Below are 11,459 nucleotides of genomic sequence, written 5' to 3' on the forward strand. Positions count from 1 at the left end.
TCAGTCACCCATAACACATCACAAGGGGGAGCCTTTGTGCTTTAGTAAATACATCTTATGCCTCCCAGGCCACTCCTTTCATTTGTAGCTTTTTGTCCAACCTCGATTTGATTTTTTCTTGATTATATGGAAAAGCAAAATTTGAGGTGTTCAGGAAAAACAAACACCCCCAAACCTTAAAAAGCTGAGGTACACGAGGCAAGAATCCTAAATACTACTAAGCTTGTATTGAAAATATTTTCCTCTATGCATAGGAAAGGTGTTTAAATTTTCTTTATTCTCTGGTTTCCCAAACAATTTTTGGCTTAAGTTTTCTTAACAGTGGAATTCAGATCCATGTTTAAAATTGAGAGCTTGAATGAAAAGTAAAATGAGGCGCCATATATTATGGGTTTTATTTTTTTCAATTGTTATGCAAGTCATTGTGTCAAAGATAACATGATGAATACTAGCAAGGATTTCTTCCCACCCTCTGTTTATTTATCAATTGGCCATATTGTTCAATTAATTTTGTATGCAATAGTGTTAGAATTTACCTTCTGTTGTTGCCATCTCTTTCAGAACTCTGTTTTCTACACATTTGGGTAAATAGAAAAGGTGATCCTATTTGTGGGCAATCATCAGTAAATTTATATATTTCTAATTCCTTTCTTCAGTAAAACCAAGAATTCTATAGAATTGTATCTTCACTGGAAGCCACTTGTATTATTGTGCTGTTAGCACTTAACCCTCTAGAACGAGAAATGGGTGCTATCAAACAGTCTGTGCCTGGATGTGAAGCATATGCTTTTATGAATGTTTGGGTGATAGACAGATGTAAATGTGAAGTTTTCTTAAAAGAGGGTAAAAAGGCTCCCAACTATTCTTAGAGCACATATCCAAGGCTAAACATATGGCCTTGTCATTACAATTTCCCACATTCCCTTTCTAGTGGTTTTAACCTTCTACTTTATTTATTACCCGAAGGCCTTATCTCTCCAGCCTGCTGCTACAGACTGCTAGGCCAGTATGTAGTGAAAGCTCAAAGTAATGAAACAGGATGATCATAAAATAGAAGGGAAATGGCCACAGCCTCTGTCTGTGTTACAGCTGCCCAGGTTCTATAACCTGAGCCAAACCTTGCTAAAGAGACATAATGTCACACAGTGCTAATCATGCTTCCATTCCTGCTACATTTGGTATCGTCAGAAGACCTTAGACTTCATGAATGTCAAGCCTTTTCACAAACTTCCAGGAAAAGTGTCGGCCAAAGAAGGAAGGGAAGGGAGACAGCTGGAGGACCTTAAATGCTAAGATGCCATTTAAAGGGCAAATAGCAGCTCAAGTGAAGAAATGTTATGCAAATGAAGTATTTGGTGGTCTCAAGGTAGAAGACAGTGAAGAGGAAAAGCAATGAATATTGTGTGGTGATAGGTCTTGAATGATTTTTTTCTTCCCTGTGCAGCCTTTAGCAAAGTTACCAACCTAGAGTCTCATGCTTCGTGAAGAATGGCTGACAGGTGGTTGACCACAGCAAGTTGGTAACAGTTGAATTAGTACCTTCTAAAAGATGATCCAAAGCTTTGGCCAAACCCGGTCGTTTGTACCTAGTGCCAGGGCTTCTCATGAAGGTGTGTCCCTTCCTTCTTTCCCCAAGTAGAGCAGAAAGGGGTGTAAGAGAGAGAAATTTGACTCATAAGTCCAGATGCCATGTACAACCATCTCTAGAAATGTCACATCTTTATAATGCAGCTTTAAGCTTTTCTATAATAATAGTAAGATATTTTCGCACCTCAGGTTGAAAAAGAATTTTTAAATGATAATATGTAGTAACTGTAAAAATAAATAACTGAGAACTCAAATACATGATTCGTGTCATCAGTTGATACTAGCATTTTGGAGGACAATTTGCCAACATCTGTCATAATTGAAATGTATTGAAACCTTTGACCTAACATTCCACATCTAGGAATTTATTGCATAGAAGCACTAATATAAGTGAATAAAGTGACATGTACAGGATGTCACAGCATTATTTATAATCATAAAATGAAATAATTTAAATGTGTATTAAAATAGAAATCACTACATTTAAAAAGTAGGAATACTAAGTAGGTCGTTACAAAGAATAAAGCAGAACTATATAGATTACAATTTCTGGGATCTGCCATTTAAGTTGTGTGAACTTGAAGAGATTTCATTCCTGGGCCTCAGTTTTCTAGTCTGCATAATGGGTACAATAATACCTACATCATAGCATTTCATGAGAAGCAAATTGATAATACATTATAAAATTTTTAGATCATAGTCTGGCACATAGACAATAAATGTTACTTCTTCCAGGTTTTTACTTTTATGTTATTTTTTTGCATGGAAAAATGTACAAGATGAAGTAAACAAGAAAAGAAAGTTGCAAGTGAGTATAGATAATTTATGCCATAAAGATAAAATACTGAAGTAAAATTCATTATATTGATGATTTTTCTTACCTCTGGGTCATGGGTTATGATGGGATTTTACATTTTACCTTTTATATTTCTAAAATGTTTGAATTTTAATACATACTATCAATTTTTACAAGAAGCTTTGTGACACGCAGTGAATAATCACTCCTACCCCCTCATTTTTCTTGGCTCCTAAAAGGATTTACCATGATGTTTCATATAGTCAGAGGAGCTGTAGAGTTTGGGGTTGAAGCATAATGAAAATAGAGCAGTGTCTCTCAAACTATTGGTAGTGAAGGGCAATTTTTCATAGTAGACTATTTTTTTTTACAGCGGTTTTAGGTTCACAACAATATTTAATGGAAAGTAGAGAGATTTCCCATATACTTCCTGCCCTCATATATGCACACCCTTCCCCACCATCAACATCCTGCCCTTAAGTGGTACATTTATTACAATCAATTAACCTATGTTGACACATTGTTCATAGTGTATTATTAGGGTACAGACTCTATGGGTTTTCACAGACGTGTAGTGACATGTGTCCACCATTGGAGTATCAGACACAACAGTTTCACTGCCCTAAAAATTCTCTGTGATCTTCATGTTCTTCCCTCTCTCCCCACTAACTTCTGGCAACCACTGATCTTTTTACTGTCTCCAAGTTTTCCTTTACCAGAAGGCCATATAATTGGAATCACACAGTATGTAGCCTTTTCAGGTTGACTTTTTTCACTTAGTAACATGTAGTTAAGGCTCTACCATGTCTTTTCATTGCTCAATAGTTCATTGTTTTTTTTAATGAATAATATTCCATTGTTTGGATATACTATAATTTATATATCCATTTACCTACTGAAGGACATGTTGTTTATTTTCAGGTTTTGGCAATTGTGAATAAAGTTTCTATAAACATTCATTCGCAGGATTTGTGTAGACATGTTTTTAGCTCACTTTGTTAAACAAAATGGCCAATCTATCACAGGCTTTTTAAAAACAAAATGAATTAGTAGCACAATGAAATAAAAACAAATAGAAAATACAAACCCTAACTTTTTATTACTGATTCAACAGACTTATAATTACTTTGTCAAGTTGGTATTTCCTTCCTTGTTTATTATCCTTTCTTGATTGAAACAATATTGTCCACATGCAGCTCAGATTACCCAGGATCTTTGCCCCAGACAGGGACTTTAGGTCATTCTTATCAGTTGAGAACTACTGCCTTGGAATATAAACTCTCTGAGAGCAACACCCATAGTTTATTCATTTCAGTGGATAAATGACATACATATTTGGACCTGTAGTCAGAACCTGTAGTCAGTGAGTAGGCAGAGTAGGTAAATGAAATCACAGTGTGGTATGAGTAGAAGTCCCTCATGTTCCCCACAAAATTGTAGATGTGCATTTGAAGTAATCATCACTGAAGTCATTTCTTTGCATTGAAATTACCAGATATGTAGAAGGTCTTTATTCAAATGCAAATACACTATTTCATAGTGGCACCTAAGTTCAGATTAGTTTATGAGACCAACCCTAAAGGAATGGACTGAGATGAGTTAATGTGCGTGATATCAATAGTCTCAGAGGGCAGACAAATGAGATTGAAATTTAGGGTCCTACATAACTAAGGTTAGCAAAATTTGGAAGGAGGGGCATTAGAAGGACAAATGCAGGAGCCAGTGGCCAATTGAAATTTTTGGCAAGGGGCAGCTCGAATTCTAATATTTGAACCTCAGTTATGATGTGTAATCCAAAAGTGTGGGTTAGTGTCTAATTTCCTTTAGTGTGCATTAATTTTCTTATGATGAGATAAGAGCCTTTATGCCAAAAATATAAATATAACAGGAGAACCCTAACTTTTAAAGATAACCTAATTACTTTGTCCAGAGGTTAATTGTAAATGAAAACAAGTAAAAAAGGAAACATTTACCAAAGACATTACAGACATATTTCACCTGATAGTTTAGGTGTATATTTTTAGTTGTGATAATTCTTACTGAATTTATTTACCAAATTGGCTCACATAGGGAGTTAAAATTAGCTGACATCCTACAAATTAACTGATAGAACTAAAGTATTAATTATAAGTCAGTGATTGCAGATATTTGTGAGTGTTCCTCCCACCCCTCCCCCCCCCCAACCCTTGACGAATTCCTTGCCACTTGAAGGTTAAAGTAGGTTGGATATAGACAAAAAAAATACTAACAAAATTCAACTGTGTAAATTTAAAGATCAAATTGGCTATGTTCTGGGCAGCAAATAGAAAAACAAAACTACAATAAATTGTAGAAAAGGAAGGGTTTTAAAAGCAGAAAGGGGATAGGAAAAGGAAGTTTTTTAGCAAAGAATGCATTATCTCAGATAAGGTCCCCTTCTTAAAGGGGATTAAAGGGGGCATTTGGGCAGTTTTCCTCACTAATGATGACCATGTATTTTCAGATTGATTGGCCAAAGTTTACATTCCTGGGAGAAGCTGAAGTTGCAATTAGGTTAGGTACTAAGTCGTGGTTTGCTGATATAGGGCTTTGCACAAGTGACTCCATTTTGGGCCTGATGCTTCTTTAAACAGAAATTACTAAAAAAATTAAAATTAACAGAAGTTCAATGAAATATTTTGAGCTTAAGCAAGAATAAATGGGATAATATGCTAGCAAACACTTTGCAAGCCATAAAGCATTATGTAAATATTTATTGTAAGAAAGTATTCAAGAAAATTTATTATGTGATTATTTATTGTTTGCTTGACCCCAAGGCAGTCAGAAGCAATACTCTTTAATAAAAATGATACCTTTTTGATGTAAAGGCCATACAGTGAATAGAAATGGACATGATTGTTACTGATTTCATTGCCATGAAAATACTAACAAAATTGTTGTCATACTGGTAAGCCATCAAATCAAATCCATCAAATAAATTTAATGTACTTTATAGAACATTGCAAGAGCGCTGAACCAAGTATTGTAAAGGAATTAGTTATAATGGAAAAAGACGCTCTTTTGATAGCTTACAGTTTAAGAAGAGAAAGCAGAAACAAAGCTCATAAATAAATATAGGAAGTATATATAGTAACAATCACATAGCCAATTCTGGCTATTCAAAATGATGCATTTAAGTCTGTAAAAATAATTATTCAATTCTCACTGCTATGTAGCTCCTTCCATCCCAAAACTGTCTGATTATCCCTGCATTCAGTTCACAATCCTTCCATTATTGCTGGATTTCCTTATCAACCTCTTTTCTTCTCCATACTGATTATTATGTCCACCCTAAAGGTGCTATCATTCAACCTTATTGTTTTTATTTTGAGTACCTATAGTTAGATGTTGCAGTGACTTTAGAAGGAAGTAGCTCTTTAGAATTTGGGGATAATAAAAGACCCTGTTGAAGATTGGTAAAATATAGATTTTATGTATGTGTGTGTTTTTCTTCATATTTGTTTTACTCGGTGTTATTGTGAACACAGATTATTTTAAATTAAAGCTTTAAAACTAGCCCTTTCTTATAAAACATTACTGTCTCTTATTTACTATTTGTACATAATCACAAAAAGTTAAACAGCAGATTGTTGAATACAGTGTTACATTTTAAATGCTGATATTCCCTAATTTTGATCAGTTTGCTTCCCTTGTGTGTGTGCATTTTTAAATATGCTCATAATTTTGTTGATTTGCTGGGCTGGCTTCCCCTTTGCTCTCTGTTAAAGAGTATGGTAAATGAGGTTTAAATCTTGTTAAAATTACATAATTTTCTTTCTCTCTAGGCTCTTTACTCCAAAATAATCTTTTTTTTTTTTTTTTTTTTTTTTTGCTAACTCATTTATGGTCCCTAAATAATTGTTATGCCATATTAGAAATTACTTTTTTCTTTCAAGTTGAAAGGGGAAAAATTCCCCAATAGTGTTATAGCTATGAAGAACTGGGTGTTTTTAACATTTTTTGAGGGGACGAGACAAGTCTGTTTTCTTCACATTGAGAGCAGAGGGACTCACCAATTGAAGTGGGTTTGATTGATCTGCCTAAGACAAAAAACACATATTCTGACAAAGTGTTAATAAACTCTCTCTAGCAGTTGTAGGCTCTTTTCAAGATCTTACCGTTTGTTTTTGAAGTAATGAAATTTACAGAGAACTATTATAAGGTTCTAATTGAATTTCACAGAAGCAGCCCTGGTGTGACCCAAAATGGAGGAAAAAAACTCAGCTCACAAAACCCCACACGGTGAAGCAACTCTCTGCAGAATCATTGATTAAGAACATGAAGTGGAAAAGAGAGGCCCAACTCTCAAATAATTACCCTTGTTAATGAATACTTTTAAGATATGGTGTGTTGATGTTGATAACTTCTGTGGGACACAGGGAGACGATGAAAAAGATTGGCAGCTATAAAAGAGAAGTGTTTATTAAAATACCTTTTAAATAGCTGTAGGATATAATAAAAATACATCTTTAAAGGAACTTATTAAAATAGAGCCTAGATGGAATGGATAATTTCACCACCTGCAGCTTACACAAAACTTTCTTTGCTTTTGTGAAAGCTTTTACACACTTCACGCACTTCATGCTCTTTCCATCTTGGTGGGCTATGCTGAAAGAAGTTGATGACACGTATTCTAATGGGAAGGTTGTCATATTTCAGCAAACACTGATGAATTTAAAACATTTTCCTAAAAAAAAAAAACAAACACAAACATTTTCCTTCTCCAGATAGCCAGTCATCACAAGTGGGCACATCGACACCTGATCCTGTAGAAAATAAAATAATTTTACCTGCAAATTTATTAGTTTATAGAAAGCTCTTCATCCATTGTCTCTTGCTCTTCACAATAATCCAATAGGGTATGGAAGGCAGGCAACAGGGTTGTTAATTTTCATATGGGTAAATTGAAGCTAAGAGATGAAAAGACTTGCACTAGGTCACACAGACTTACACAAGGTCATACCATAGATAAGTGGCAGAATAGGGATACAAACTCAGTATTTTAGTTACAAGGATATTAGTATATCACCTTATAGGGGTGTCATGACGGTCAGGTGAAATGATGTGCACAGCCCTTAAGGCCAGGTCTCGTCATATTAGTGCTTGGAGAATATTAACTGTTACTATCACTACTGTTGTTATTTGATACTGACTCTTTGCATATGAAAAACACTACTCAAAACTGTATGTTTAGTTGATGAGTTGTAGTATAAATAATGCCCTATGTAGGTAATGTAAGCTGTGCTAGTATCTTGGGGTCTTTGGCAAAGAAATATGATAAATAACTAGCCCTCTTTCCATTTAAATCTCTGATATTTCAGTGGCTTTGTTAGCTCAAAATTGGGTACTTGAACAGAGAATGTTCTGTATATCTGTGCCAATGCCACCTAAAAATCCTCGAACATTTGACTTTTCTCAGGCTATTCTGTTTTGGATCTGCCATGGGTCAGGAGTTAATGTGAGTTTGAGGGTTTGGTGGAGGTGCACAACTTGACCGTTCCAGGATTATGGGATGAAGCAGCCACTGATTTGTAGTGGGTTGTCTCCCAGATAGTGTCTGGTGCTATTTGCTGTACTATGATTGTTCAGAGTTCTGAGTCCTGGGAAAGAGGCTGATTTATTTTTTTTGGTGGGGAGGGGTGTCTGGACGTGCAGCTACGGTGTGAACTGAGCAACCATTTCACAGTAAATGGTATGGATTATAGTGCTAAGCTGGTGCTTGCCTTGGAAATTGACCTGTGCTGAGCTGTGGAAGTATTCAACATGTGTGTACTCTGTTACTAAAACACCAGGAGGCAATCTTCACTACTTAACTAGCACAGGTGATTAGTATAAATAACAGATCTAATTACTAAAATTAATTTACTATGGTTTATATTAGGTGGCATTACTATGACCAAAAAATTTCCTATTTTTATATTATGGTATATTAGGCACTGACTCTACTATTTTTTATTAACAGATTGAACAATGAATGAATCCAGTGGCCAGATTTGCTTTTTTTCCCTAATATGTGACTATAATTTGAACATCAGAATTCTGACGGTAGGGCCTATGAGACAGAGACATAAACTGCTACCAGGGCCCTGGAATCCTTAAAGGGAAGATCAGGAGAGAAGAACGTTTTCTCTACTCCTTTGGAAGGTGCAAGGAGAGTGACCCAGACCTCTGACCTTATCCATAGAAACAAAGAGAACAAAAGAAGGCAGGGATTCAGGTTTTTCCTCCTTTGATTTTATACAATTATATTGCCTTGACTGCCTGACCTCAAAATGAAATCCAAGCTTTCCCCAGGGAGCATTGACAGGGCCAAAAAAAAAAAAAAAATTGCCTGGGAGCTTCAGGCCTATCAACTCCAGATGGGATGAAGAAAAAAAGTGCTTGGGATTATATTTTACAGAAACAGGCATTACCTGACTGGCCAAGACAACTGTTTTAAAATCACTTTCTTTATTGCTCTAAGTCTTGGGATACATTTGCTTTTTTTAAAAAACTGGAAATACATATTTTTGAAAATAATAACTGAATATCTCTCGTCAAAAGTAGAATTTAATGTGTTAGCTGGGGAGCTTGCACTGCTAAACAAAATTAGTATTTCTCCTTCAAACAAAATTAGTATTTGATTTCCCTGTTAGAGGAGAAGATACCATTTTTAGCTCTTCTCATACTTTAAAACATATTTTCTAACTCTATTAATGGATTCAGGTTTCAGAGGCATTATGTAATTCATGGAGCTGGTGTAAACAGTAGGGATTTCCATATCTAGTATGGTTGAAGTGGTTCAGTCATGTCTCTGAAAAAAGTCATCCTGGCTCAGAAGTGTCTTCATAAAGATTTGATCCCAATCAAACACCTTTAATGAAAATCTTCCCCAAATTATCACATATCATCAACGAGTATTTATTTAATGTCCATTTGAAAATGAATCTGTGCCAGATAGTTTTCAAACAGGTTGAGCAGCTGTAGTTTGTATTGCCTGCTGGAAATTTACAGTAAATAAGAGTCTGGGGATAAAAGAAAAATATCCCCAAATGATTTTTATGGAAAGACAAGTGATACCTTAATTGACAGCCTTATGATTAAATCTGAAATGCTGTGGCCTTTTAATTTTAAATGGCATATGCAGACTCAGGTGCCACAGACACATGGCTGAAGAGACAGTCTTGGATCCTCACATAAATGCTTGGGAGCCCCTTGCCTGCCTGTCATTTAAGGATGTGTGGCAAACAGAGCAGGAAAACCAAAAAGAGACCATGAAGTCTGCACATGCTAGTGCCTCACAGGGTGTTTCTTCCATTAGATGTGGTGGGAATACTCAGGATAAGCATTTCTAAATAAAGATTTTAGCCATAGGGATGATGAATTGATGAAAGCAGGCTCTTAATCTACTCCTTTGTCCTCAAAGTTATGTGGGCCTCAGATGACAAAAAGTCAGTTCTTATTCATCACCTCCCAACATGGCTGGTCTTGGTGATGGGTAAGCATGGCAGAGTCAAAGTTTCACAGTACGTGAAGTTTATAATTTTTGGAGTCCTCTTTAAGAGAAAGAATTTTGCATATATTCTTTCTGTAAAATTTAGAAAAATAGATGAATGTGTGAAAACATCGTAGGTCCTTTCCCAGGCTTTGGACAATAAAGTGTGAACAGTGAGAAGATATGGTGGGAAGGGCACGGAAATTCAAGCTTCATTAGAGGTTAAGCTCCCTCCATTCTGGTGTACTTGGGGGGTTAAGGTAGGAAGACAATTCTCTGCTCCTTGGTAGCCTACGGTCCCAGGTTAAGTTGTTGGTTAATTCACTTAAGTGTGGTCTGCAAGGTTATGGCATGTCTGCACTATTGCCCAAGGCATCACTGTAGTATCAGAATTGGCTTATCCACAATTTGGGTTTTTTAGGTCTGCCTACTTAGTGCCCTCATGTCCTCTGTAGTATAAAACAGAATAGAACAAAGTGTTAGATGAGAAAGAAAATCCAAAAATAATGTTTACTTATTTAAGCTTAAAAAATCTGGTAAATGAGAAGAAAAATACTCTTGAACATTTGGCTATGAGAACATTGGAAACAGTCATAATGGGTTTTTGAAAACTCTCAGAGAAAATGCAAGGATAAAAAGGAATTGAAGTCAAAATCATTGGACTTTAATAATAAAAATACTTTTTAGTAAAATATCAAATGCAGTATAGTTTGCATTTGTAAGATTGCAATTCTGGATGAGCTCTTATGATATAAAGATGAGTTGTACTGAATTGTAACTAGTGAGGTAAATCCTTATTTGGTCATCTTAGGGTATGAGTCTTGGAGAACAGGTTAGCTTTTACTTTGTTTTACTTTGTTTGCAATGATAATAGTGAAATTGAAATAAGATGGTTCAGCAAAAACCATTGGTACCCATCCATTGTTCTCTGTGAATTACCTATAGACTATGATCAGCTATCTGTAATTTGCTGGGATAGAAGTAAATTACATCTCTTTTAAAAATTCTTAGTTTCTTGCTGTATTTATAGAATCTGAAGAGGTACAGCTCAGTTTAGAGCTGAAAGATAGTTTCCACTTGTATATAGGTTTGCTTACCAAAAACAATGGTTGCAATAGTATCATAGTAATTACAATGGTAGAGATTTATGGGATGAATATGTTAGATCTGTGAAGTGGGTACAATCTTCGGTTCCCTGTACAGATCACCATTACTAGGCTGGTGCACCCATCCCTACATGCTGTGGGTATTAACTGCTTAGAGCTCATGGGTGCATTATTTTTTTGACTCTAGGCTGATAAGAATTTTATCAGAATCTCACCTCTGGTTGACACACCTATGAAGTTCAATTCAGGTTCCCAAGCTCTCTGTGGAAGCAGTCTGAAGCTACATCACGGTCCAGCTTCTTCCCCTGCCCTGCCTGTTTTCTTTAGTTTCTCAAAAGCACTACCTCAGTAGATCACTTGCCCAAGAAAATCCATTTCAAGCTATGCTTCTAGGGAAACTGACCTGGGAAAAACTCAGAAAAGATAGAGTACATCAGGTGCTTTTATATTTCCACTCAAGATTTTGATGCATGGCAGT

Source organism: Neofelis nebulosa, chromosome 4 (genome assembly GCF_028018385.1).
Source record: "Neofelis nebulosa isolate mNeoNeb1 chromosome 4, mNeoNeb1.pri, whole genome shotgun sequence".
NCBI lineage: Eukaryota > Metazoa > Chordata > Mammalia > Carnivora > Felidae > Neofelis > Neofelis nebulosa.